A 23,137-nucleotide genomic window follows, 5' to 3' on the forward strand; every position below is an offset into this window, starting at 1 on the left:
CTAAAATATGAAGTGTTACCACTGCAAAAAGACCTTTTCTTTGTGAGCACACTTTTAAAAATAATGCTCACTGATTTAGTAAAGAAAAATTTTCTTTACAGTGTTCTTTTACCCTTTACCATGAATCCAGAATTTGATGAGTCTTGAGGGAATTAAAGGCAAGAATTTAAACTAAGTAAATGTTCTTATAATCTCTAATGAGGATAATGAAAACAGCACTCAGAAGGATGTCTAAGAAAAAACATGCTTCAAATAAACAGTGTAGAAAAGGAGCCGTTTCTCCCATACCGACTCATTGGGGCACTTCCTGCGCACCATGTTTGGGAGGCACATTCCTTCTCCTTTACCTTTGTTCTTGGTTTCTTTAGGAAACTTTATATCATGTTACCCACTCCCCACCCCCAGCACCTCAAAGGCTGAGCGAGCTCTTAGGTCTCAGTTAAAAGCACAACGTTTGACTGAAACTGACTATCTTGCATCTGTCCATGCTTACCAAACTGTTTTAAAGGCCCTCTACTTTCCATTGTTTTAAAGAATTACTTTTATTATTGTGACCGTGGTGACCTGCCCACCTTTATCTTTACCTCTGCTCTCAAAATATACACATTACGTGGGCACTAACTATCACAGGCAAAGGTAAGGCTCCACAGACCAAAAAACATAAATTCTATAATGTTTTAAATTGAAAAGAAAAAAACAAAATATAAAACTGTGAGATGTTCCTTTATGCAGCAGCAACAATTTTAACACCTATTGCTGTTGCTGCTGTTATTGTTGTTGTTTGGTTTGTTTCTGTTTGGTTGGTTGGTGGGTTTGGGGTTTTTTGTTTTGTTTTGTTTTTTGTTTGGGGTTTTTTCTTGGTTGGTTGGTTTTGGGGTTTTTTTTGTTGTTTTGTTTTTTGTTTTGGGTTTTTTGTTGGTTGGTTGTTGGTTTGGTTTGGTTTGGTTTGTGTTGTTTGTTTGGTTTGGGGTTTGGGTTTGGTTTTTTGTGTGTTCATTGGTTTGTGGTTTTGTTTTTGTTTGTTGTTGTTTTGTTTTTGAGTTTGGGGTTTTGTTTTGTTTTGTTTTTTTGCCTTTTTGTCTTTGCTTCATTTCTCATTAGAAATACATTAAACAAATTTCAGATGGGTTCAAGGTGAAGGACGGTTTTTTACAGACTGGTATGAGATAATTTGTTATTTTTAAAGGCAAGAGCTGGCATAATAAATGGAAACCATTGAGCCTCAAGTTATGAAAATGCCAACACCTTTCTTTCAAGTACAAAAGAGCTACGGGAAGGCCATTTCCTTACAAGGGGAAAAACTATTTTCTAAGAGTTGAGAGAATTACATTATGCATTATTAATTTTTATTCTGCATTCACATTTGGATCTATCTTATGGAGAGCAGCTATGAGTTGAAGGTGACAGAACTGTCACAAGGGATTGGCTACAGTTTGTATCCGGAGTGTCCTTCAAAGGCCCTGATGTTAGAGGTTTAGTTTCTCCCTTGGTGCTGCTAAGAAGAGTTGGAACCCTTACGTGAAGAAGCCAGGTAGAGAATCCTCTCAGCCTTCTGTTCACTGCCTGGGCATGCTGTGCGTGTCTTTGCTCTACGTGAATTTGCTGTCTTAATGTGCTGTCTGCCATGGGCTCAGAAACAACTGATCCAAGAGATCATAGGCTGAAAGCTGCAAAACCAAGATTCCAAACAAACCTTCCATTTTAATAAGGTGGCTGTCTGTGTTTGTTACAGTAAAGGCAAAGCAACGGGCAAGCACACTGTGGGCAGTCAGGAAGAATAGCTAGTGCGATCTAAGAGCAGTCACCAGCGTCTCCCTACAACTGAGGGACTTTACCAAAAGAAAGGGGCACTTTTCAGACCACGTCCCCTGGATGGGGAGGCCTGGCAGCACTCAGAGGAAGGATAGCAAGTTACCAAGAAGAGACACGATATTCTAAGAGCATATATAGGGGGAGGAGGTCTCCCTCAATCACAGACATAGGGGAGGGGAGAAGGGGGAAAGTGGGAGGGATGGAAGAATGGGAGGAAACAGGGGAAGGGCTAACAATCTAGATATAATATGAATAAATTAATAAAAAATGTAAAAAAAAAAAAAAAAAAAAAGAAAGAAAGAAAGGGGCACAAGAGGTCTCATCTGAACAGAAAGAGAAAGAATGACTCCCCAAGACACAGGCTGAACTGACAAGACGTTGCTATCTGAAGCACGCAAGGGATTTTAGTTTAGAGAACAAAACAGGATGCACTGCAGACATCATAAGGCTGAATATGAACAGAGCACTGTGACCAGTGAGACAGACTTTGGAATCAAGGGCAGAGAAGCCCAGTGTCAGCTGGATCCTGTGCGACAACCTCCAGTCTGTCACTGGGAGCTCCAGAGCTTCGGTGGGGAGGGGATGTGGGGGGCAGAATCAGCAATGCAATGGAGGATCCAGTTGGCAGTACCAAAGATGGGGCCAGGGAAGTGGTTTGGATATCTAGGAAGAATGCAGGACTGTATTTGATCTGGGAAGAGATGCAAATAAACCCCCTATTATCTTATGCTCCTCTACTGTTTAAATGGGAAAATGCATCTAGAAAGGTACATAAGTATTCAAAATAAATCTAACATAGTTTCTATTTTATAACTTTTTGGCATGAATTCATTGTACAAAATAATGAATGTACTTCGACCATAAGCACCTATTACCCTCTCCTGCTCTTCCTGTCCCCTTCCCCTCCCAATAGTCCTCATTAATACATACATATGAAGAAACTATGTGATATATGTATGCACACACACAACAAAATTACAATAGACCCTCTATTGTAACAAAACTTCCAATTCTTCTCAATACAGCCATCCAAAGTACCAACAATTCATAAGAGTTAACATCCAAGTTAAACCAATCCATCATCTTTGCTTCACTCTGTCATCTGATATGTAGAAAAGTTATCCTGTATCTTTATTATCAGGTTACAGGAAGTTCACAAGAACCAAAGGTTTCGTTTTCAAGAATCCGATGAGATAGTTCTTAAATCCAGCCATTAAGAGTTGAATTACATAAGCTTACAGTGAGATGACTGTAGGGGGTTCTTACCTCTATTATGTGTGCATAGCAGAAATGCCATATATTATCCAGGCACAGCACTCTCTGCCTCACCTACACTCACTGACATTATTCATAGCTTGAGTTTATCTGAAGTTTAAAAACAGTGAAATAGGCAAGCGCCGTAAATGAGGGCTTTCCCCGTGCAAGATAGTTGTTACCTCTTTCCTAGTGCAGAATTGGGACAAGTACTTCTTGATGGTGTAGAAAATTGAAAAAGTAGAAACTAGATATTTGAAAAGATGACTTGTGGGTGGGGAGCTTCCTGAGACTGGCATGTATGCTCTCATCACACTGATCTGTGAGGGAATACATGGCATTTATGGGGCCTGTGAAAAGTCCATGCTTCCAAAAGCACCATTAATCTGAAATGTGCACCTCACATGATGGATTTTTCTGCAAATAGTCATAGAGAACCCTTAAGGTGATTCTCACAGGAGAAATAAATACAGTGCTGGTGACCAGAGAAGAAATGGAGCATCATAGATATCAGTCAAAAGTGGAGATAGTATCAATGTTATAAAAAATGGGTATGTGGAGGACCTCAAAATAGTTATTTTAGGAAAAAATGTTGAAGAAAATGGAAAAAAATCAAGCCTGTGGCATTACTTTAAAAATATTTGACACATTTGTCCAGTGGGTTCCAAAACAGTTCTTCAGATGATTTGAACTTTGGGTGAGAAAACAAGACAACACAAGAGCAGCTTCCACTCCCCTGCTCCCACAGCCACTGCCCACTTTAAAACTCAAGCTAAAGTTTCTGTGTCTGTGCAATGCTTTCATGAGCTGGTATAGCCATTAAGAGGTGAGGAGACTGCTGAAGATGGTTTCATATATCTATCATAAGAATATTATATGCACAATCATTGAAAACACTATCAAAGGCCAGGTGTGCTGGTGCATGTCTTTAACCCTAGCACTTGGGAGGCAGAGGCAGGCAGATGTTCCTGGGTGAGATAAGCCAAGCCCAAAAAGACAAATATTGCATGTTTTGTCTTATATGTGGGTATTAGCATTTAAACTTTGGATATGTGTGATACAATCTGAATAACCACAGTGGTTTAGGTGCTTAGTAAGAGACCAAGGGTGAGGAGAGCATCTCCCAAGGAACTAGAAATAGAATATAGTGTCACAGACTGAGGAAAGTGAAACTACAATAGAAGGGTTAAATAAAGGGCTGGCATAGGGTAAAGTAGAAATATGGAAAGGGACAACTACCTAGCATTAAAGGACTTTGCAGAATCCATATGGAGATCTACTACTGTAGGAGCTTCTTAAAATATACACATATCATTAGGCAATTTAAGTGGCATCACCACATTGTGTGGTGGCCCTCAACTAGACATTTTTTTGTCACCAAGTAAAACCTCCAGTGCCAAGAATGGGTTACATCTTGAGTTGGTTGACAAAGGAGTCCTTGAAGTCTTGCCTACAAGACAAGAAAAGGGAATAAAGGGGATACAAATAAGAAAGGAAAAGTTAAAGTAGCTATATTTCCAGATGTGATTTGACGCACAGAGACTATAAAGTCTCAACCAGACAACAGGCCTGATAAACATTTTCAGCAAGGTGGAAGAATGCAAAATTACCAAGTAAGAATTAGTAATCTTTATATATGCAGTGGGGTGCTGGAAGTCAGGGACCATGACCTGACTGAGATCATTACCTGCCATAGACAAAGACATTTGAACTCAGGAAGGCAGAAAACCAAGCCACAGAGAAAAGGAAAGTAAGTGCTTTATACCTGTGAGATGGGAGGGGCCCTAAGGCTAGGAATCTACTAAACAGATGCTGGCTTGGGATTTTATAGGGCCTCTGGTTCTTCCTCCTTCCCCTAATGCTCCTGTTTAGATGGCCACTCCTGTACTTTCCTGCTGTTTCTCCTCAAAATGTCTTCTGGGATCCAGAACCCTCTATTTCTGGGAGACCATTTTTATTTTCCTTATCTTCCTATGTCCCTCTCCTTCATTTTCCCTCTTAAAGACAGACTGAGTGTCTGAAAACTGTTAGGGGAGGGGCAAGTTAATTCATGCCGGGAGAAGGCAAGGTCTAGAAATTGTTGGTCCGAGAAAGCAGGTAGGGGATGATGGTTTATGAGGTAGGTTCCTGTAGTCAGCCAACCATGCGTTGGTAAAATTCTGACAAGCAGTGCATCTTGGGCTCCATCTATAGGAGCAGTGGAGTAGAAGGCATGAAGGGGAGAAATCTAGAGGTCACTACAATATATTCCACAGTAGGGTGACCATTGCCAGAAATGTCTCACACAGAAGCAATTGTTCCAAGGCTGGTCTCCAGAGTAATGAAATCAATATGTGATTTCCAGCACTTAGATAGCTGTTAGAATGGCTATTACCACAATGTGAGGTCCCTCTCACCAAGCTGGGGGGGGGGGGGGCAAGAATTTAACTATCACTTGTTTGTTAGGCTTAAGCACTTATGGGCCCATCTCTTGGTTGACTCAGATAGACACCAGTGATTAATTGAGCCAATGTCTTGGTATCCTGTGTCTTACCAAGAATGTCACTAATGAGAAACAGTTGTCTAAACAGTATCTCATAAGTATTTACATCTTTTATCTAGGGATTGTGATTGCTCACACTGTTAAAGAAACATAGCCATCTTTTTATTCTTTGGTTATACTGCCCTGTTTTGTGTTTAAAACCAAGCAGGTAGCCAAAATCATTCATTTTTATTCCCTTTGTCAAGGCCAGTTGAGAATGTGGTCTTCAGGAATCACCTGAGCTTGAGAAGCACCTCTGGCTCCTCTAGCCTTCCTTTTACAGTCATTCTATTTATATGAAGAGATGTCAAAGGCCTTGCTTGACCATGGCTTTCTTAGAAACATGGAGGAAATTTTCCTCTCTATTAAAACTCCTCTTTCTAGACTAGATACTGGTGAGAACTCACTGGATGGGGTCTCCATACCCGCTCTTTCCACCTCACCACACACGCACCACAAAGAAAAGAATAGGTAGTTCTTTACAATTATACAACATTTTGAGATGCCCCACAGTCCCCTGAAACCTAGCTGAACTTGGGGAAACAAGGAAGAGTATATTCTCCCTTTAATCCCTCTGATCATGTTAGTAGACCACCAGGTATAGTTATGGAACATCCAAGAGATCAGTTAGACCAGTTTAGTACTTGTAACTATCATGTAATATTTACATAAAACTAGGGCAAAAACCAAACAATAAAATTAACTTTGCTTAGAGATACAGTTTGGTTCTTTAAGCCTATCCTTGTAATTGTTACTGAGAGTAGAACAATAATTCAGTTGATTTACACCAATGTTTGACATCAGTGTATTGAACTTTGACCTTTTGTATAACACATGATTTGACCAGACTACTGTAACTTATGCTTTACAACTTTCTTTTTTATTCTGAAAAAGCATGAAGCCCACCTTATGAAACATAGTAATCTTAACAAATCAGCAACCAAGAAGCCTAGTTGCAATGATCTACTCCAGTTGGCACAGCTGTTGTCATGACAGTTGTTTGTCTTGGAAAATAGTGGTGTATAACCCACTGAATGCATAATAAATTAACATTACCTGTGTAAGCGTTGTATAACTGAGGGGCTCACTCGGTTCACTGGTAAACCATGCAGAAAGCACAAGGCAGTCTCACTGGACTACATGAAACAATCTACCATAGCCAAGCTTTTGGTCTTTGAAGGAATACAAGTAGCAGACAGAGATGGACCTTTATATAATAAGATAAATAATACTCATGGCTTTTCTATTTTGTTTTGATTCTTCTTTGCCTGTTATGGAATCAGAACTTGAAGAATCAGATATTTGCTTTGGTAGAGAAGGGGCCTGTAGAAAGGCAAGATCCTGGAGTTCCCTTAACAATAGCAATAAGCCAGAAGCAGAGTTGGAAAAGCCCTGCCTCCACGCCCTCCACCCCGGAGCTGCAGAACCCTAAACTTCTTAGTCCTGAATTCAGATGGTGATTTCACAATAATCTTTTTTTTTTTTTATGTTCATGATCTCAAAGGTTTAAAAATTCCAGCAAAGGTGGGAAAAGAACTTCAAAAGTTCCCCCTCATAACTCTTTTGGATCAAAGGGATTTTATTTTCTGGGCACAAAAGAAGTAAAAGGTAACTAAAAAGGCACAATATTTTATAGGGTTCTCCATTGATGGCTATTCTTTAAATGGTGAAGAAGAAAATAAGTAACACTTCTGACTATTTAATTAATGTGTTTTTAAAGCCAGTGCTCAGATGTACTAGAGGAACCTCAGACGTGCTAATGAGAGGGTCCAATTGTTGGAGAAGAGCACCTTCACAAACGCTTCACTAATTACCTGCTGCCTGCCCGCACCCTTGCCTCCCCTTGCCAGGATGTCCATGGTGGCTGAGCAAGCACAGTCATTTAAGCTACCTGCAGGAACAATCTGGAAGACAATGTTAGAAACTTTTAAAAATTGGTTCGGGGACAGCAGTGATTTTGAATAAGTAAAGCTCTGAGGCAGGCTGGAGACTATGGGTCAGGATAGAGGAGAAACCAGCAGAGGAGCAGAGACAAGGGTTGGCCTCCCAAGCTGGCCTCTGCCACATTTCAGGAATACATCCGCCATCTCCTGAGGTCAGTCAGAATAGGGATAGCACTTACAGAATAATACCTGTACACACAAAGTTCCCCTAGAAAAGAAAGGTGGCATTTCCTTCGGTTGATCTACTCTAGTTTGTGTCCCCTTCTTCCCCTGCATGACCCCTCTACTCCCAACTGCAATTGTCTTGTGCCTCCTCCCCTTTCTCTTTGTAGATGAAAGAGTCTACACCTTTCAACCTCTGTTCTGGGTTTAACAAGCATGCTCATGAGAGCCAACAATAATATCCTCTCCCCAGAAAAGCTTTACCAAATCAGTTCTGTTCCTTGCCTTAGCCAGTCAGCCTCTGAGGATGAAGGGCACCCTCATCTCTCTCCCACTGAGATAATCCCTTCTTGATGTGCATGCTTTGTGACTACAGAATCCAGGCATAGCCTCACCTCTCCTTATTCTTCTGTTAACTCTTTCCAGGAACTTTCAATATCTGCGACTTGAGAACTTGAGGCGGTCTATCATTCTGAGCCATATTTCTTTGCATACATATAAACGGATTCATCAGAATAACTGACAACATAATCATTTTAGTAATATAATTTTGATAATGTGATTATGGGTGAAAGGTTTGAATTCACACTGTGCTCCAGGCTATAATGGATAGTTCTTCATGCCATATCTGCTTATATAACTAACTTTGTCTATGAGAACTCTGTGGTTAAGTCTTTCTGGTACATTTTTAAAGTAAAAGACTTCTAAGGATGATAAAGTCTAGGAAAATGCAGGTAGAAATGCATCTAGTGTTACAGAATATTTGATCATGCTGTGAAACCATAGATTGAGTTGTTTACTAGAGATACCTGTTTCTAGCTGTGGTATGTTTCAGCCCTAACACATACCTTTAACCCAAGAGCTTTCTGCTAGAACAGGATTAAATAAAGTCAACCATAGGTCAAGAGGCAAAGCAGCCAACCAATGAATAGGGAGTAAACATAGGAAAAAACCACAGAGAGTAAGAGGAAGTCAGGAGAACAGATAGAGACACACACAGGAAGAAAAGGGAGGTACATTCCATTTGAGGGGTTTTGAGACAACATGGAAACATGTCCTTTGGGGACATTCTCTGAGAAGCAAGCTCAAATGGGTGCTTTCTCTGCCTCTCTGACCTAGCAGGCTTTCACCCCAGCATCTGGCTCTGAGTCTTTAATGGTAAAATCAAACGTTTGAAATTTTGTTAAAAACAACAACCCAGTCTATATGTACAAGCTGCGGCATTAGGAAACTAACAAATAAAGCCTGCTATGACCTGAGCTGTCTCCCCGCAAAACTCATACGTTAATCTCCTAACACATCAGAATGTGACTGTATTTGGAAATAGGGAGGCTTAAAGAGGCAATAAAATCAAAATGATGTCATTAGAGTAAGTCCTCATCCAATACAACTGGTGGTCTTACGAGAAAATAAGGACAATCTAGAGCAAAGACCATATGAAGGAACAGGAACATGAATCTATAAGCCAGAGGCCTCAGACGAAACAGACGCTGGACACTTGATCTCTGACTTGGGGGGAAATGTATTTCTATCATACAAGCACCCAGATTACGCTACTTGCCATAGAGGCTGTCACAAGGCAGCAGAAGACAAGAAGAATCTCCTTTATTTTAGGGTCAGAGGCAGGAGGGAAGCAGACACACGAGTGAGGCGTACCAAGAGGAAAGCCCTGCTCTGCAGAACTCACTGGCGACCGTGCGGCGCTTCTGGGGTTCAGTGCACTTGAGAATCTCTCCTCTCTGTACTAGACGATCATCCCTGTCCCACTCCCTGCCTGGCCATGGAACCTCAACAAGCCACAGAAGTCAGTCAGGTCCCCACGTAGCAGAGAAAAGACCAGAGCGATGCTTCCTGAAAACAGGAAGCTCTGAAAAAGAAAGAGAGAGGGCCCATTCTCTTCTGGAAAATCCACCACGGAAGTAGGACCAGACCAGACAGTGACTGGGGAAGGGGCAGTAATTAATATAGAATTCTCGAGCTCAAAGTCAGGAAGTAGATAATATAAAGCCAAGCTCTGGGAGGGAGTGAAGGAAGCTGAGAGGTGCTGGTGAACACATGCCTACACATTCCAGAGATCCAGTGTTGAGTGCAGGGTTGCATGGTACGCTAATATCTCCCAGGAGTGTGGGTGTCCAGAACCCTCATCACACAACACAGGGGCCAGTGAGTCGCTGAATCTCCTCTCTCGGTACATGCCTATCAAAATACCGCTTTGTATGCCTAAAACAATTGAAAGTCAGTAAAGCCAGAAAAATAATGTAAATTAGAATGGTAATCTTAAAACTATCAGGGAACCTCATTCTTTGGAACTCCTCAGACTTAAAAAACATCAAGTCCGAGGCTGGAGAGATGGCTTAGCAGACAAGAGCACTGGCTGCTCTTTCAGAGAATCCAGGTTCAACTCCCAGCACTCTCATGGAATCTCACCACCAACTTAACTTCAAAACGTGGGACCTGATGCCCTCCCCTGACCTCTGGGGGTACCAGGCACACACGTGAGACACAGACCTACTCGCAGGCAAGACACCCATACACATAAAGTAATTTTTAAAATATTTTAAAATGAAATCAAACTCGATCATAAAATCTTCAGAAGGGAGAGAGAGATGCCCATATTTATTTACAAGTGAACAGGAATCAAAATAGCAAGGTCCTTATGAAAATGCTAGAGAAAAACCAAATTTCAGGAAACATGAGTTTCAAACCAGAAATGCTGAGGCTAGCACACCATCAGGGTTTTTGTGTATGCCTGTTCTGAAAAGTGTACCTGAAGGCGTGCTGTATAAGGATGAAGCAGGAATCTAACAAAGGAAAGGCATAGGGTCCAGTGTGAAAACATGCTAAAAGTGGAAAGAAAAGAGATCACCGCGTAGCCAGTGAAAGCTAGAAAATATGACAAGCCCCAAAGGCACTTCAAAAAGAAAGTCATTAAAACACTGAGATCAAAGAAAGATGCCAAAAGGTACTTTTTAATTTTACTTTTAATTTTTAATTATGTGTATGCTTGTGTCTGTGTGAGAATAAGTGTGCGTGCATCCTGGTAACAATGAAGGCCTGCGTAAGGCTTTCGACCCCCCTGGAGCTGGAGGTACAGACAGCTGTGACCACCAGACATGGGGGCTAGGAATCAAATTTGGGTCCTCTACAAGAGCAGTAAGCATTCAACTGCTGAGCTGTCTTTCTACTCCTCAAAAGTTTCATTTTAAAAGGTTAACATTCACTGATAAGAGCTACTTTGTCCTTAGGATAGAAACAATCGGAATGAGTGCACATGTGTGCCCGCACTGCTCAGAGAGTAGAAGAATGTATAAAAAGGTTCTATATTGGTGCTAGGATTAATTAATCTGCATATTTTATAATCTCCTGTTTGGACAGAGCGTTCACAAAGTTAAGGGCTTGGTGTGGCATGAAATACACAAAAACAGAAGTGCAAGGAAAGCAAAGATTTGAGGCAATACATAGGTGGGTAGATGGCAGATGATAGGTAGATAGGTAGGCAGATAGATAGATTAGTTGTCTTTGACAACTAATTCCATATATGTTAAAAAGCACTTAGTAAAATAAGATGTTCCAAGAAGTAGTATTTAAAACTATCAGTGGGATAGACAAGCTACTACATAAACACAGACTGAAGAAATTCAAATGACTTATTATAAAAATCATGAAACCTATCAAACATTACGTCCTTTTCATTGGAAAGATATAACAGAATGGGTTTCAGGGCAGGGGAGGGATGGTTATGGAAGAGGGATGCTGACAGAGTGGGAGGTGAGAACAATTAGAATGCACTTTATACATTCAAATAATGTCAACACATGTAATTAGTAAGAATAATTTTTAAAAAGGAAAAAAGTTTTACTTTTTTTTGAGATTATAATTACATGTCTCCACTTCCTTTCTTTCCTCCAAAGCCTCCTATATACCCTTCTTTTCTCTCTTTCAAACACATGGCTTCTTTTTTATTAATTTTATTATATGCATATATATGTATATACATATATATTCCTGTCTATTACGTGTATAAAGTTACTCATATGTGTGTTTCAGGGCAGACCATTTGGTATTGCATGACCAATTGGTGTGCTCTTCTCTGAGGAATACTGTTTCTCCCACTCCCAGCATGCCTCAGTTTCCTATAGTTGTGTAAGCTTGAAGCTCATGGGCTTTTCTCCCTCATCCACTATGGCCTGGCCATTGGTGTCCCCCATGTTCAGCTCATATTTACGCAATCATGCTAGTGACACATTTGACTTTGACTTCTGACATCACTAGGAGACACAATCTTGCAACAAACTCCCTGATCTTCTGTGCCTTACAGTCTTTCTGGTCCCTCTCCCTCAATGTGGCTGGCGCCTCAGATGCAGGTGTGTCTTGCAGCTTGTCCATTGGGACTAAGCCCCACATCTCTCTATTTTGGTTAGCTGTGGCTCTCTGTAGTGGACTCCATCTGCTGAGGAGAGACGTTTCTTTGCTGAGTGGTGAAGACTGTAGTCAGCTGTGTGTGTAAAGACGGGTGTTCAAAGCGTTGTTAGAATCTGGGCTGTTTTCAGGACAAATGCTTAGATAGTTGTTGGCAAATCCATAGAAACAGAGAGTAGAAGTAAGGTTGGTCCTGGCTAGGAGAGTAGGAAATGGGATGTAGCTAATGAAAACAGGACACCTAAGGATGAGAAAATGTTCAAACTAAAACGTGTACAGTTCTATGAATGATCTAAGAAATATTAAGGTATATACAGTCATGTGTGGACTTCCTAGCTTGTGAACTCCCTAAGCCTGTCTTTCTTAAAAGTTAAAGAAGTTTCCATGTCCATCCATGATGTAAAACTCTCTATAAATTAGAAATAAAAAGGAATTTCCTCAACTTGACAAAGGCTTTCTCTTTCTGTGTCTATAACTAATATACTTAGTCATAAGAAACTAGAATCTTCCCCCACTGAGACCAGAAAAAAAGGCAAGTGTGTCTCTACCAGACCAGACTGCTCGTCATTATAAAACTAGAAGACTGCTTGTAATTATAAAGCTAGGAATCTCAGCTAAAGACTGCTCTTCATTATAAAGGTAGGGATCTGAGATAAATAATAAACAAAAATAAGCTTTACAAAGTATGTAGATCTGGAGTTGAGTGGTAGTGGCACACATCTTTAATTCCAGCACTCGGGAGGCAGAGGCAGGTAGATCTGTAAGTTAGAGATCAGTCTAATGTACAGAGCAAGTTCCAGGACAGCCAGGGCTACACAGAGAAACCCTGTCTAAGGGGTGGTGGGGAAAGAAAAAGGAAAACAAAAAAAGAATGCAGATTTGAAAGAATGTCTTTGCTCAAAGCTGACATGATTATGAGGACAATCCAAAAGGATGAATAAACTCTTGGAACAAATACCAAGCCTAAAGGATACAGAGTTGATGATTCGAAGCCAAGTGCTTTCCCAAGCACCAACGGTGGACAAATAAATCTTGAGAGGAAAAGCAGTTGTTACACTAGTAACTCTCCAAAATGAAAATGCTTGTGTATAAATTTAACAAAATGTGTAAAGTCTCTATGCAAGAACAGCTACAGGATTCCGATCAAAGAAGTCAAAGAAGTACAAGATAAACAGGAAGCTGTTTCCTGTCTGTGGGTAGAAAGGTTCAATATGAAGCAGAAGTTCTTCCTACCCTAACCAATACCCTAATCAATGCAAATACCAATCAAATTCCCAACCGACTCATTTTGTGGATAGCAGCAAATTGATTCTAAAAAAACCAGGATGGGAAAAGGGTCAGAATAATCACCATAATATTGAGGAAGAACAGAGTTGGGGATGATTGTGCTCAATTTCAAAACCTATATCTAAACTTCAGGATTCAAAGCAGTAGAGTGTGGTTGAAAATGACAGGTAAACCAATAACAGAACAGAGTAGAGGCCCAAAAGGATGCCCACTAAACATAACTAACCTTCAGCAAAGGATCCCAGACAGGATTTTCAACAATGATGCCGGCATAACTGGACAGCAACATGCATCAAAATAATCTATTTTTAAATGGTCAGGATATGGAACCAATACAGGTTGATAGAAGTGGATGATGAAGAATGGAGCATGCACAGATCTAGAATAGTATTTAACTTTTGAAAATAAGGAAACCTTGTCATCTGTAACCTGAAAGACACTGTATGAATTTAAATAAGTAGAGAAAGACAACTGTCTCATGGTCATGTTTGTATATAGAATTTAAAAACAAGTAACTAACAAGTGTGGAGAGTAGCTTGGTAGACACCAGGGGCTGGGTTACAGAAAAGTTTCTGAAGGATTTCATTTCCATTACACAGGAGAGAGAAGTTCGAAAACACCCACTGTATAATAACCGATGCTTTTATTAACAAAAGTGAACAACGTACTTAAAATTGTTAAAAGGATAGATTTTTAAAAGCTTTCACTATAGGGAATATCCAAAACAAAGCCCTATATGTGCTCCATAAATCTTACTGTAATTTATACTATGGGACAGCATCTCAAAATTATCCTGATTTAACCATCCTCAATTTGTCAAGTTGCGCAATATAAACATATACAATATTTAGTTGTCATTTTAATAAATATAGTTAACATGGGTGTAGGCCTCATATTTTTCAAACAGTTAACTGAAATTGGTTATGGGAATAAATTTAAGACAGAAAATAAAACTCATAGGTGTAACAGGAGAAAATTCTACATGATCAGTGATTTGACAAGGACTTTCTACAATATCAAAGGCATGATCCCTGACAAAAAAGAACTGACAACCTGGACTCTATTAAAATTACAATTTGCTTCTCTGCCAATGACTATCAAATTTTCAAAAAGGTAACTTAAAGCCAAGCAGAAAATATTTCAAGAGCCTGAGAGCTCTGAGTGCATTGCAAAAACAAAAGCTACCCCAGTGCACACAGCACAAAGGACATGTCTTCCTCACTCTGCTTAGAATCTTTGCCCAAACGAAAACAAAACTCCAGTAAACACACAAGGAGAAGTCGCTGAGGACAGAAAATCAGTGGCTAAAGATTTTTAAAAGAAAGTTGGCAGTAGGATCTTATGAAGGATGGATGATGATAAGCAGCTGTTTGCTTAATGAACATTTAGGTAGCATAGCATTCCCAAGTGTCCAACCACGCAGCGGTTTCATATGTGCAGCACAGCTGGAAGTAAAATGCACCCAAAAGAGAAAGGGCACCACAGCGCTCTTACTCCAGAGTAGTGATGGAAGCGGTCTGCATTTTACCCGCCTCTTTTCTACATAAAGATAACATTTGCTTTAATAAACAGTACATTCTTTGCTTTTAAATAAACTTAATTTTTAAACAGCAGAAGGGAAATTAAACTAAACCAAACATAAAACAAAACCAGAGATCACTAGAAAGGGGACTTCAAACCCAAAATCTTACCTTAATTAAGGCAATATGCAACAAGGAGAATCTGGAAAAAATGGGGGCCTCTGTCTTCCAACTGTAGTAATCAGTTTTAGGGTGTCATTCACCCACTTACAGAATGGAAAGGTGAGCAAGTGTCCACTTGGGCTTGTGTGCCCAGCAGAGGTTTTATGGCTTAGGAGTTGTGTTTTCTTACCCAAAGCCTTGCTATCTCACTCAATGAGAACCCAGGCCGTTATAAAAACAAACATTCTTCCAAGTCTAAACAAACTCCTTTGAAGCATCCTGGGCCACAGAAGCACCTCTGTCCCCTTCTGCACAAGATCTCTAAGGGGCAGTGCTCTAGTGTGCTCCAGGGATGGACCTGACTGGAGCAGAGAGGAAATGAGGAGAAGACAAGCATACAGTCAGAGAAGCTGGAGTCCAGAGTACTTGGCTCTTGGATGGAGAAACTGCAGCACGCAGGCAACTCAGTGTGTGTTATTGCACACACATTGAACAGGAGGTAGAGTTAGTGCATACAGATAAACACGGAGGCAGGATTCATGTGTACAGCTAGATCAAGGAGACAGAGTAGGGGAGCAGTCTTCAAATGTGGTGGGCCTGGTAAGCTATGGTGCACACACTATCAACACTTGCACTTATACCAATGGAAGGCTTTGCTGACCCTCTCAGCCTCACCCTGGAAAGAAGGCTTTGGCTTTCCACAGGACTGAAGCTATGTTTGTTGGTATGGCCAGCCCCATGTCAACAACACACTCAGGACTTCACTCACTCAGACACTCCTTTGCTCTCCACAGGGCATGGCCTTTATTCTTTGACCCACTGTTTAGAAATTCATAGCTTCTGGGGGAGTGTCCGTTACCTTAGTCTTGCCAAAGCATGAGTTGCTTCTCAGGGTCTGGCCAAGGGCAAACCTCGCCAACATGTTCTAGTTGTTGGAGTAACCACTCTATCACCCCTTTCAGCACACAATTCCAGTACGAGTCTGAAAAAAAGTTATCACTACAATACGTAAGGAGATGTAATTTTTAGAAACCAAGAAGTAGTGAATTTTGATGAAAGACCAAGAACTTCCTGTTGCCCCAATCATAGCAATACCATGATAAAGGAAAGCCCAACATTTGCATAAAGGGAAAAGGGCGAGTCCAGTTTTTCCCCTTTGGATTTGCGGCTTGCCAAGCAGCTAGACTTTTAGGCAAGATGGTAGATTAGAAACAACCATCCTGTTCCTAGTGAGGCAGAGTCGAAGAAAAGAAGACCTTAAGAAAGTCCCAAAGGTGGGGATGGGATACCTGAAAAGTGTAGGGGTTGGAGGAAGAAGGGTGATGCAGGGGAAAGAAGGAAGCCAAGAAGAACACAGAGCTAGCTGAATGGCTGAAAGGCTCAGACAGAGACAGCAAGCTGTGCTCAGCGTGCAAGCCAAGCAGCCATGGTGAAAGGGAACCAAGCAGCAAGCCCACCAATAGCATGCAGCTATTGGAAGCCATCAATCCAGTTTCAGGTTTTGCTGACCCCCTTAATTCCTCCGCAGGTGGGTCAGTAATGGGGAAGGGTCCCTGTGGTGCTTTGAATAAGAATGCCCCCTAGAGGCTCATATAGTTGAATGTTCAGTCATCAGAGAGAGTGATCACTGTTTGAGAAGGATTGGAAGGTGTGACCTCATTGGAGGTATTGTGTCACTGGGGGAGGGATTTGAAGAATCAAAGAGCCCATGCCAGTGCCAGTTCTCTCTGTCTTCCTGCTGCCATCAGGATATAGAACCCTCAGCTACTTCTGCAGCACTTCACCTGTCTGTGTACATCCGTGCTCCTTCCTATGGTGATATGGACTAAGCCTCTAAAACTGTAAGCAAGACTCCAGTTAAAAGATTTTTTTAATTAGAGTTACTTTGGTCATCATGTCTCTTCATAGTAATAGGACAATGATTAAGACAATCCATTTGGTCATCCATGTGGCTTCTAGTGCAGCGGTCTGGCACTATCTTGAGAGGGAATCTGTTTTTGTTTTTTTTTTTTTTTAATTGAGCTACCTTGGGCTAGAGAGATGGTTCAGAGGTTAAGAGCACTGACCGCTCTTCCAGAGGTCCAGAGTTCAATTCCCAGCAGCCACATTGTGGATCACAACCATCTGTGATGTGATTTGATGCCCTCTTCTAGCCTGCAGGTGTACATGCAGACAAAGCATTATATACATAATAAATAAATAAATAAATACTTTTTGAATTGAGCGATCTTGTTACCCTAAGAATAGGTAACAATAACAAGGCTGTATTAAACATGCCACCGCCTGGAAACCGGGGGAGGAATTCTAGAAAGCAGTTGTAGAAAGCAAATAGGCTAGTAGCCTAAAAGAACAGGTAGATGAAGACTTGGCTCTACCACTGAAGTTCATTTTTTAAATTTATTTAATTAATTTTTCAGATTACATCTCAATTATTATCCCATCCCTTGTATCCTCCTGTTCCTCCTTCCCTCCCACTTTCACCCTATTCCCTTCCCCTATGTCTGTGACCGAGGAGGATCTCCTCCCCCACTATATGGTCATAGGCTATTAAGTCTCATCTTGGTAGCCTGCTTATTCTTCCTTAGAGTGCCACCAGGCCTTCCCACCACAGGGAAGTGGTCAAATATGGGACATTGAAGTTCTTAGAAGGTGGCTCTGCACTTGGTGGTTTAGTAGTGTTACAGGGTTTCCATTAGATGAACAAGTTGTAAGTGCTCTGCAGGAGGCAGGGTTAGTGTCAGTCTCTTCCAGTGGGGCTGAAAGAAGCAGCAGAGGTTTGGAGTTTCTCTAGGTAACCTGGATGCACCAAAAGGATTTAGGCCCTCAACAAAAGCCCACAAGTCTTAAGCCAAGAAGCGGGGAGGATCTCACTCCAGGGAAAGCCAAGGGAACTGGTGATTACAGCAGCAGCCCCTGCTGGTGCAGCCACAGTTGCCACTGGATGAAGAGGGCACCACAATGTTGTTGAGTGGCCCCACAGGCTTATGAGCCTGCAGGAAGATGTGTACTGTCTCAAGGCCAGTGACTGCCTTCAGGACAGTTCATTCCACCTTCCATTTTAGATCTATTTCTTCTTCCTCCAAAAACAGAAGTGATAGAAACACAAAGAGATATACAGACAGATGCAGTCATACAAAAGATACAGAGTAAAGACAGCCAAGGATGAACACCGTATATTCATACATTTAAACAGACCATGAGAGTCTGGTGAAGTCTCACATAAATAACAAACACAGGATCTATGGTCATATCCAACTGACCTCCCCTCTTGTATCTTAAAGAGATGGCCTTCTACAGACCAAACTTACTCCAGGAGGTATTCAAACCAGATGAATTTTGAGGTATCTCAGCAGTGATCAGTCAGATGATTTTCCCAAGGCCCTAGGAGTCCTCTTCAGCCGATGCTCTCTTCCCCAGTCCTGTGGGTCCTAAGGCCCCTAAGTATTGTGATCCAGTCTCTGAGGATCTCATTGGGGCCTCTAAAATGTTACCGGATGCTCACCAGAGACAACGCACTCAAATGCAATTATAGCCAATTGAAAAACGTTATTCCATCCAGCCTGGACTACACTCAGCCATTTGAGACCTAAGTATAATGTTGAACATTTAGAGTAAGAGTTTTTTAAAGACAAAATCCATATCCTGATATCTCACTTGGCAGTTACAGGGAAAAGTTTTGTACAAGCAAGTGGTTTAACAGAAGCTAAGATAAGCAGTTAGCTGAATGGGGAAGTTTTGCTCAAGTAGGCAGTTTAACAGAAGCTAAGTTAGCTGCAGAATCTTGACCATGTGTTCCTAGAATAGAGTTGAGTAATTTTCCATAAGCCTCCCCATCAAGGAGATCAAATTCTAAGTAAACCTAAAATGGCCTCAGCAACAATACAAGATGAAGGAATCTCTGCACTGTCTTGTCCTATCACAGCAGGAAATCAGGAATTCTCTCTTTGTTGTTCTTAGCCTTGTTAATTAAAGAATTTAAGAACAGACTCAAAAGAAAGCTGAAAGACAATTTTATCAGAGCTTAAAACAAAAAAGAACAAGACAGGCAAAGTATAAATCTCAGCAACTGCCCAAAAGAGAGAGAGATGGAGAAAATGGAAGAAAGAATGTCATGGCTTTTGTAATGGAGGTAAGCAAACATCCACTGGTGGAAGGAGAAGGGTCCTTTCAGAGGAAGATAGAGAAATCCCAGTAGAAAAAGAGAAAGTTGGGCTTCCTGGATAACTGAGAAAACTGGCAGGCTCTGCAGTACAGGTGATGGAAGCTTTTGACACCTGCGTGAAGAAATTTCCTGGGATGATAAATCTCAGTAAGGGCATAATTAGTCTTCTTAGCACAACTTCTGGTGAGTCAACTTTCCTGGTGGTTGATTGGCCCATCTGGTTTATGGGAAAAACAATAAATAGTATGTATTGTTTTGGGAAGCTTAGAATGGCTCCACACAAAGCCTGAGGTAGAATTTAGATACCTCTTTTTTTGACCAGAAGGAATTAGCTTTCTCTTAATGGTCATTAACAAAGACCTAATACTTTCACCGTGTAATATGGTCATTTAAATCCTAAAGTGGTGGGGAAAAGTGATATTTACCTTTCTATTGTTATCAGGGAAGCAACAGGTGGGAGTCAAAATCCATTATGGGAGGTGGGGGCAGGGTTCCATCTTCAATGTCCTCCAAGTCCTTCAATCTCTGAAATAGTCATGCATCAGAGTTAAGATGCTAAAACCACTTAGGAACCAGAAAAGAGACCACAAATGCTTCTAAAACTTCTGTTCTTAGGATAGAATAAAGTGTTTCCAGTTCTGGCCAAAGGCAGCAATCAAGGCCCTTTTTCCTAGTACTTGCCCATTTCTATCTCCTATCTTGGTCATTTCTCCCTCTGAATAGGTAACCCTAATTGCCATTAGAGAATTTGGGTTATGACTGATTTGGATTCGGCTTCTCCCTGCTGGACTTCCTTCTAGTGGGTCTATCTGAGGGACCTCAAATGTGTTGCCTGTGCTTTTATTTATATAACAGGCAGATGTAGTGAAGAAAGCCCTTGAACTGAACAGAGATCTGAAAAAGAAATGATAAAAATGAGAAGGATTGACGAGAAATAGACATTGAGTAAATTAGGGAAGCCAGAGGGTTGGCTCCCACTATTGTAGACTTTCAGGGGTCCAAAGTCAACCATAGGGGTAGACTTTGTCCTCTTCAATAGCCTCAGAGGCTGTTAATCCCAATAGCAGTGGCAGTGGGGAGACCTAAGAAGTGGAAAGAATGCTAGATTTTAACTGGCTAAAGAAAAAAAAGGTTTTAAAAAAAAATTTTTGCTTCTAAAAATTTTCATGAAACAGGAAAACAGGCTCGAAATACTGTAAGAATCCACGAGTGGTTCATTTCTAAAAATACACACTTAATCACTATCTTACTCCCTGTGCTCCTTAATTTGAATTACATAACACCTTTAGAAGAGGTTTAATGAATTTTAAAATTAATATGTTTTAAATATGTGTAAGTATTACACAAACAATGGACTACTGACTTATGAAAACCAACTTCCTCTTGAAAAATAATTTAAAAAGCAGTTCATAGAGTATGGAAGTCAGAGAGATAGAGAGATAATAATGAGCTATTGTGCCGAGTCCTGGATTGTGTCCTGGATAGTATTTGAAATGTTGAAGTCCAAGGAAAGTCAGCATAGCCTTTGGAGGCGGGTTTTTCTAAAGATGGAAGAGATGGCCTGAGGTTAATTAACACTTCCAGATGTCTCACAGATTTAGAGATCTGAATTTGGTGGCACTGTCTCATGCCCCAAACTTTACTTTGAAGCACAAAACTTGGTCTTAGATGTAAGAATGAACTGAGAAACTGGAGAGATGCTTAGTGGTTAAGAGCACTTGTGTTCTATGGAGGGCCCAGGTTTTGTTCTTGTCACCCACATGACAGCTCATAACCATCTATATTTCCAAATACAGGGGAAGCAAGATGTCACCTTCCTTTTTTTCCTTTTAATTGTGAGAAAATAATATGATTACATCATTTCTCCTTTCCCCTTCCTCCCTCCCTCCAAACTGTCCTACATACTCTTTCCGGTTTTCTTTCAAACTCATGGTCTCCTTTTCCACTAATTATTATTATTCACACACAAAGTGTATGTGTGTGTATGTGTAAGTATATATACATGCACATATTTCTAAATAAAACCAGCTCAGTCTGTATAATGGTACTCACATACATGTTTTCAGAACTGACCATCTAGTATTGGCTGACCCTTGGTGTGCTCATCCCTGGAGAAGGCTATCTCTCCCTCTTGGAGCATCATTTAGCTGCCTGTAGTAAGGATGAGGCCTTGTGGCCTTCTCTCTGATAACATCTGTTCACTAATGTCATGCTTGTTCTGCTCATGTTTAGGCAATCACGTTAGTGAGACTTGATGGATGTAGTTTTGACATTACTAGGAGACGTTGTCTCACTGAAAACTCCCTGTTCTCTGGCTCTTACAGTTTTTCTGCCCCCTGTTCTTCAATGTGCCCTGAGCATCAGGTACTGAAGTGTTTTTGCAGATGTAACTATTGAAACTGAGCACCACAACTCTGTGTTTTTATTGGTTGTGGTTTTCTGTAATGGTCTTCCTCTGTTGCAAAGAGAAGATGGCTTCTTCTAACCTCCCGGAGTACCAGGCATGCACATGGTGCACATACATACATGCATGTGGGCAAAACACTCATACACATAAAATGAATACATCTAACATTAAGAATGAACGGATAGAATCAGGTTGATGTTACAGATTCAGCTCAGCTTAGAGTCAGGACTGAATTCAGGTGATCCTGTTTCTTAACATATTGGGCTTCCTAAGCTCATGGTGGCCTCGCACATCTGGAAGACACAAGAATAAATCCTCTGGGAGAAAGAATTGCCTCATATTCCTTTACAAGTCCTATTGAAAGCACATTGTCCAGCATATTAGAAAACATCATGTACTCTAGAAATCGAAATATCTAAAAGAAAAGCACTATGAAAATGTGGTGATAGAAATTGTTTATGTTGGAGTTTTGCAAAGCATTCTTTATATAATGTAATTTTTCCTCTATTCATGAAAAAGTAAAGTAAAATGATAAAACCCTCACTAAGAAGTATAAGAAAACTAATTAAACCTTCATGGCAGGTCTTTAGGAATCAGTCTGTGTATTTAAAGTGGTATATCTCAAGAAGTATTCAATTCTAACAAAACAAGAGGATTGTTCATCTTAGAAAAGACAATATTAAGAATATCACTGAAGAACCAGAAGCTCTAAGAACACGTAAGAGCAGCAAATGAAACACATAGAAACAAACTAAGAACTCGTTGACTTCTCTAGCACAATTAGTCACTCAACAGATAAAAGTGGTTGCAAAGGTCAAAAGATAGTGCCTAGAAAGAAGGAAATATGCAAAATATAAGCTAATGGATGTAAAAATGAACAGGTAAGAAATAGGGTCTAAAACACATGTAATTTGAGTTTAAAGGAGGAAGAAAATATGGTTGTTGTTTATTATTATTATTATTATTATTATTATTATTATTATTATTATTTAAAGATTCAGTTTAAAATGCAACAAATGAACCATAAGTGGGGTAGAATTGTAAGACCTCACAGTAAAACAGAAAACTAAAAAAACTAAGGAAGTAAGAAAACTTGTCAGGGAAACATCTAACTTCTAAACAGAAAGAAGAAGATCTAACTCCAATAGAAAAATATACCAGAAAGAGAAAAATCTCCAGGACAGTAGCAGTATATGACTGGCCACCTAAATGTGAAGTTAATAAATAACACAGAATAATGAGGAGAGCAAAGCAAGCCACGACTAACAAGCCCCGTATCACAAGTAAAAAAAAAAAAAAAAAAACAGTGCGTGCCACAAACCTTGCGGAGCAGATGGCATCCTGAGTGAATGTGTATCAACACGAGCACATTTATGTCCAGGACCTCAATGTCTAAGAGTCCCAGGTCAGGACCAGAGAAGTGGCAAGAAAGCCACTGATGGTGAGCAGGATACAGTCCACACCCTCCTCCTTCCGGCTGTTTAGAGA

This window comes from Acomys russatus, chromosome 3 (genome assembly GCF_903995435.1).
Source record: "Acomys russatus chromosome 3, mAcoRus1.1, whole genome shotgun sequence".
NCBI classification, from domain to species: domain Eukaryota; kingdom Metazoa; phylum Chordata; class Mammalia; order Rodentia; family Muridae; genus Acomys; species Acomys russatus.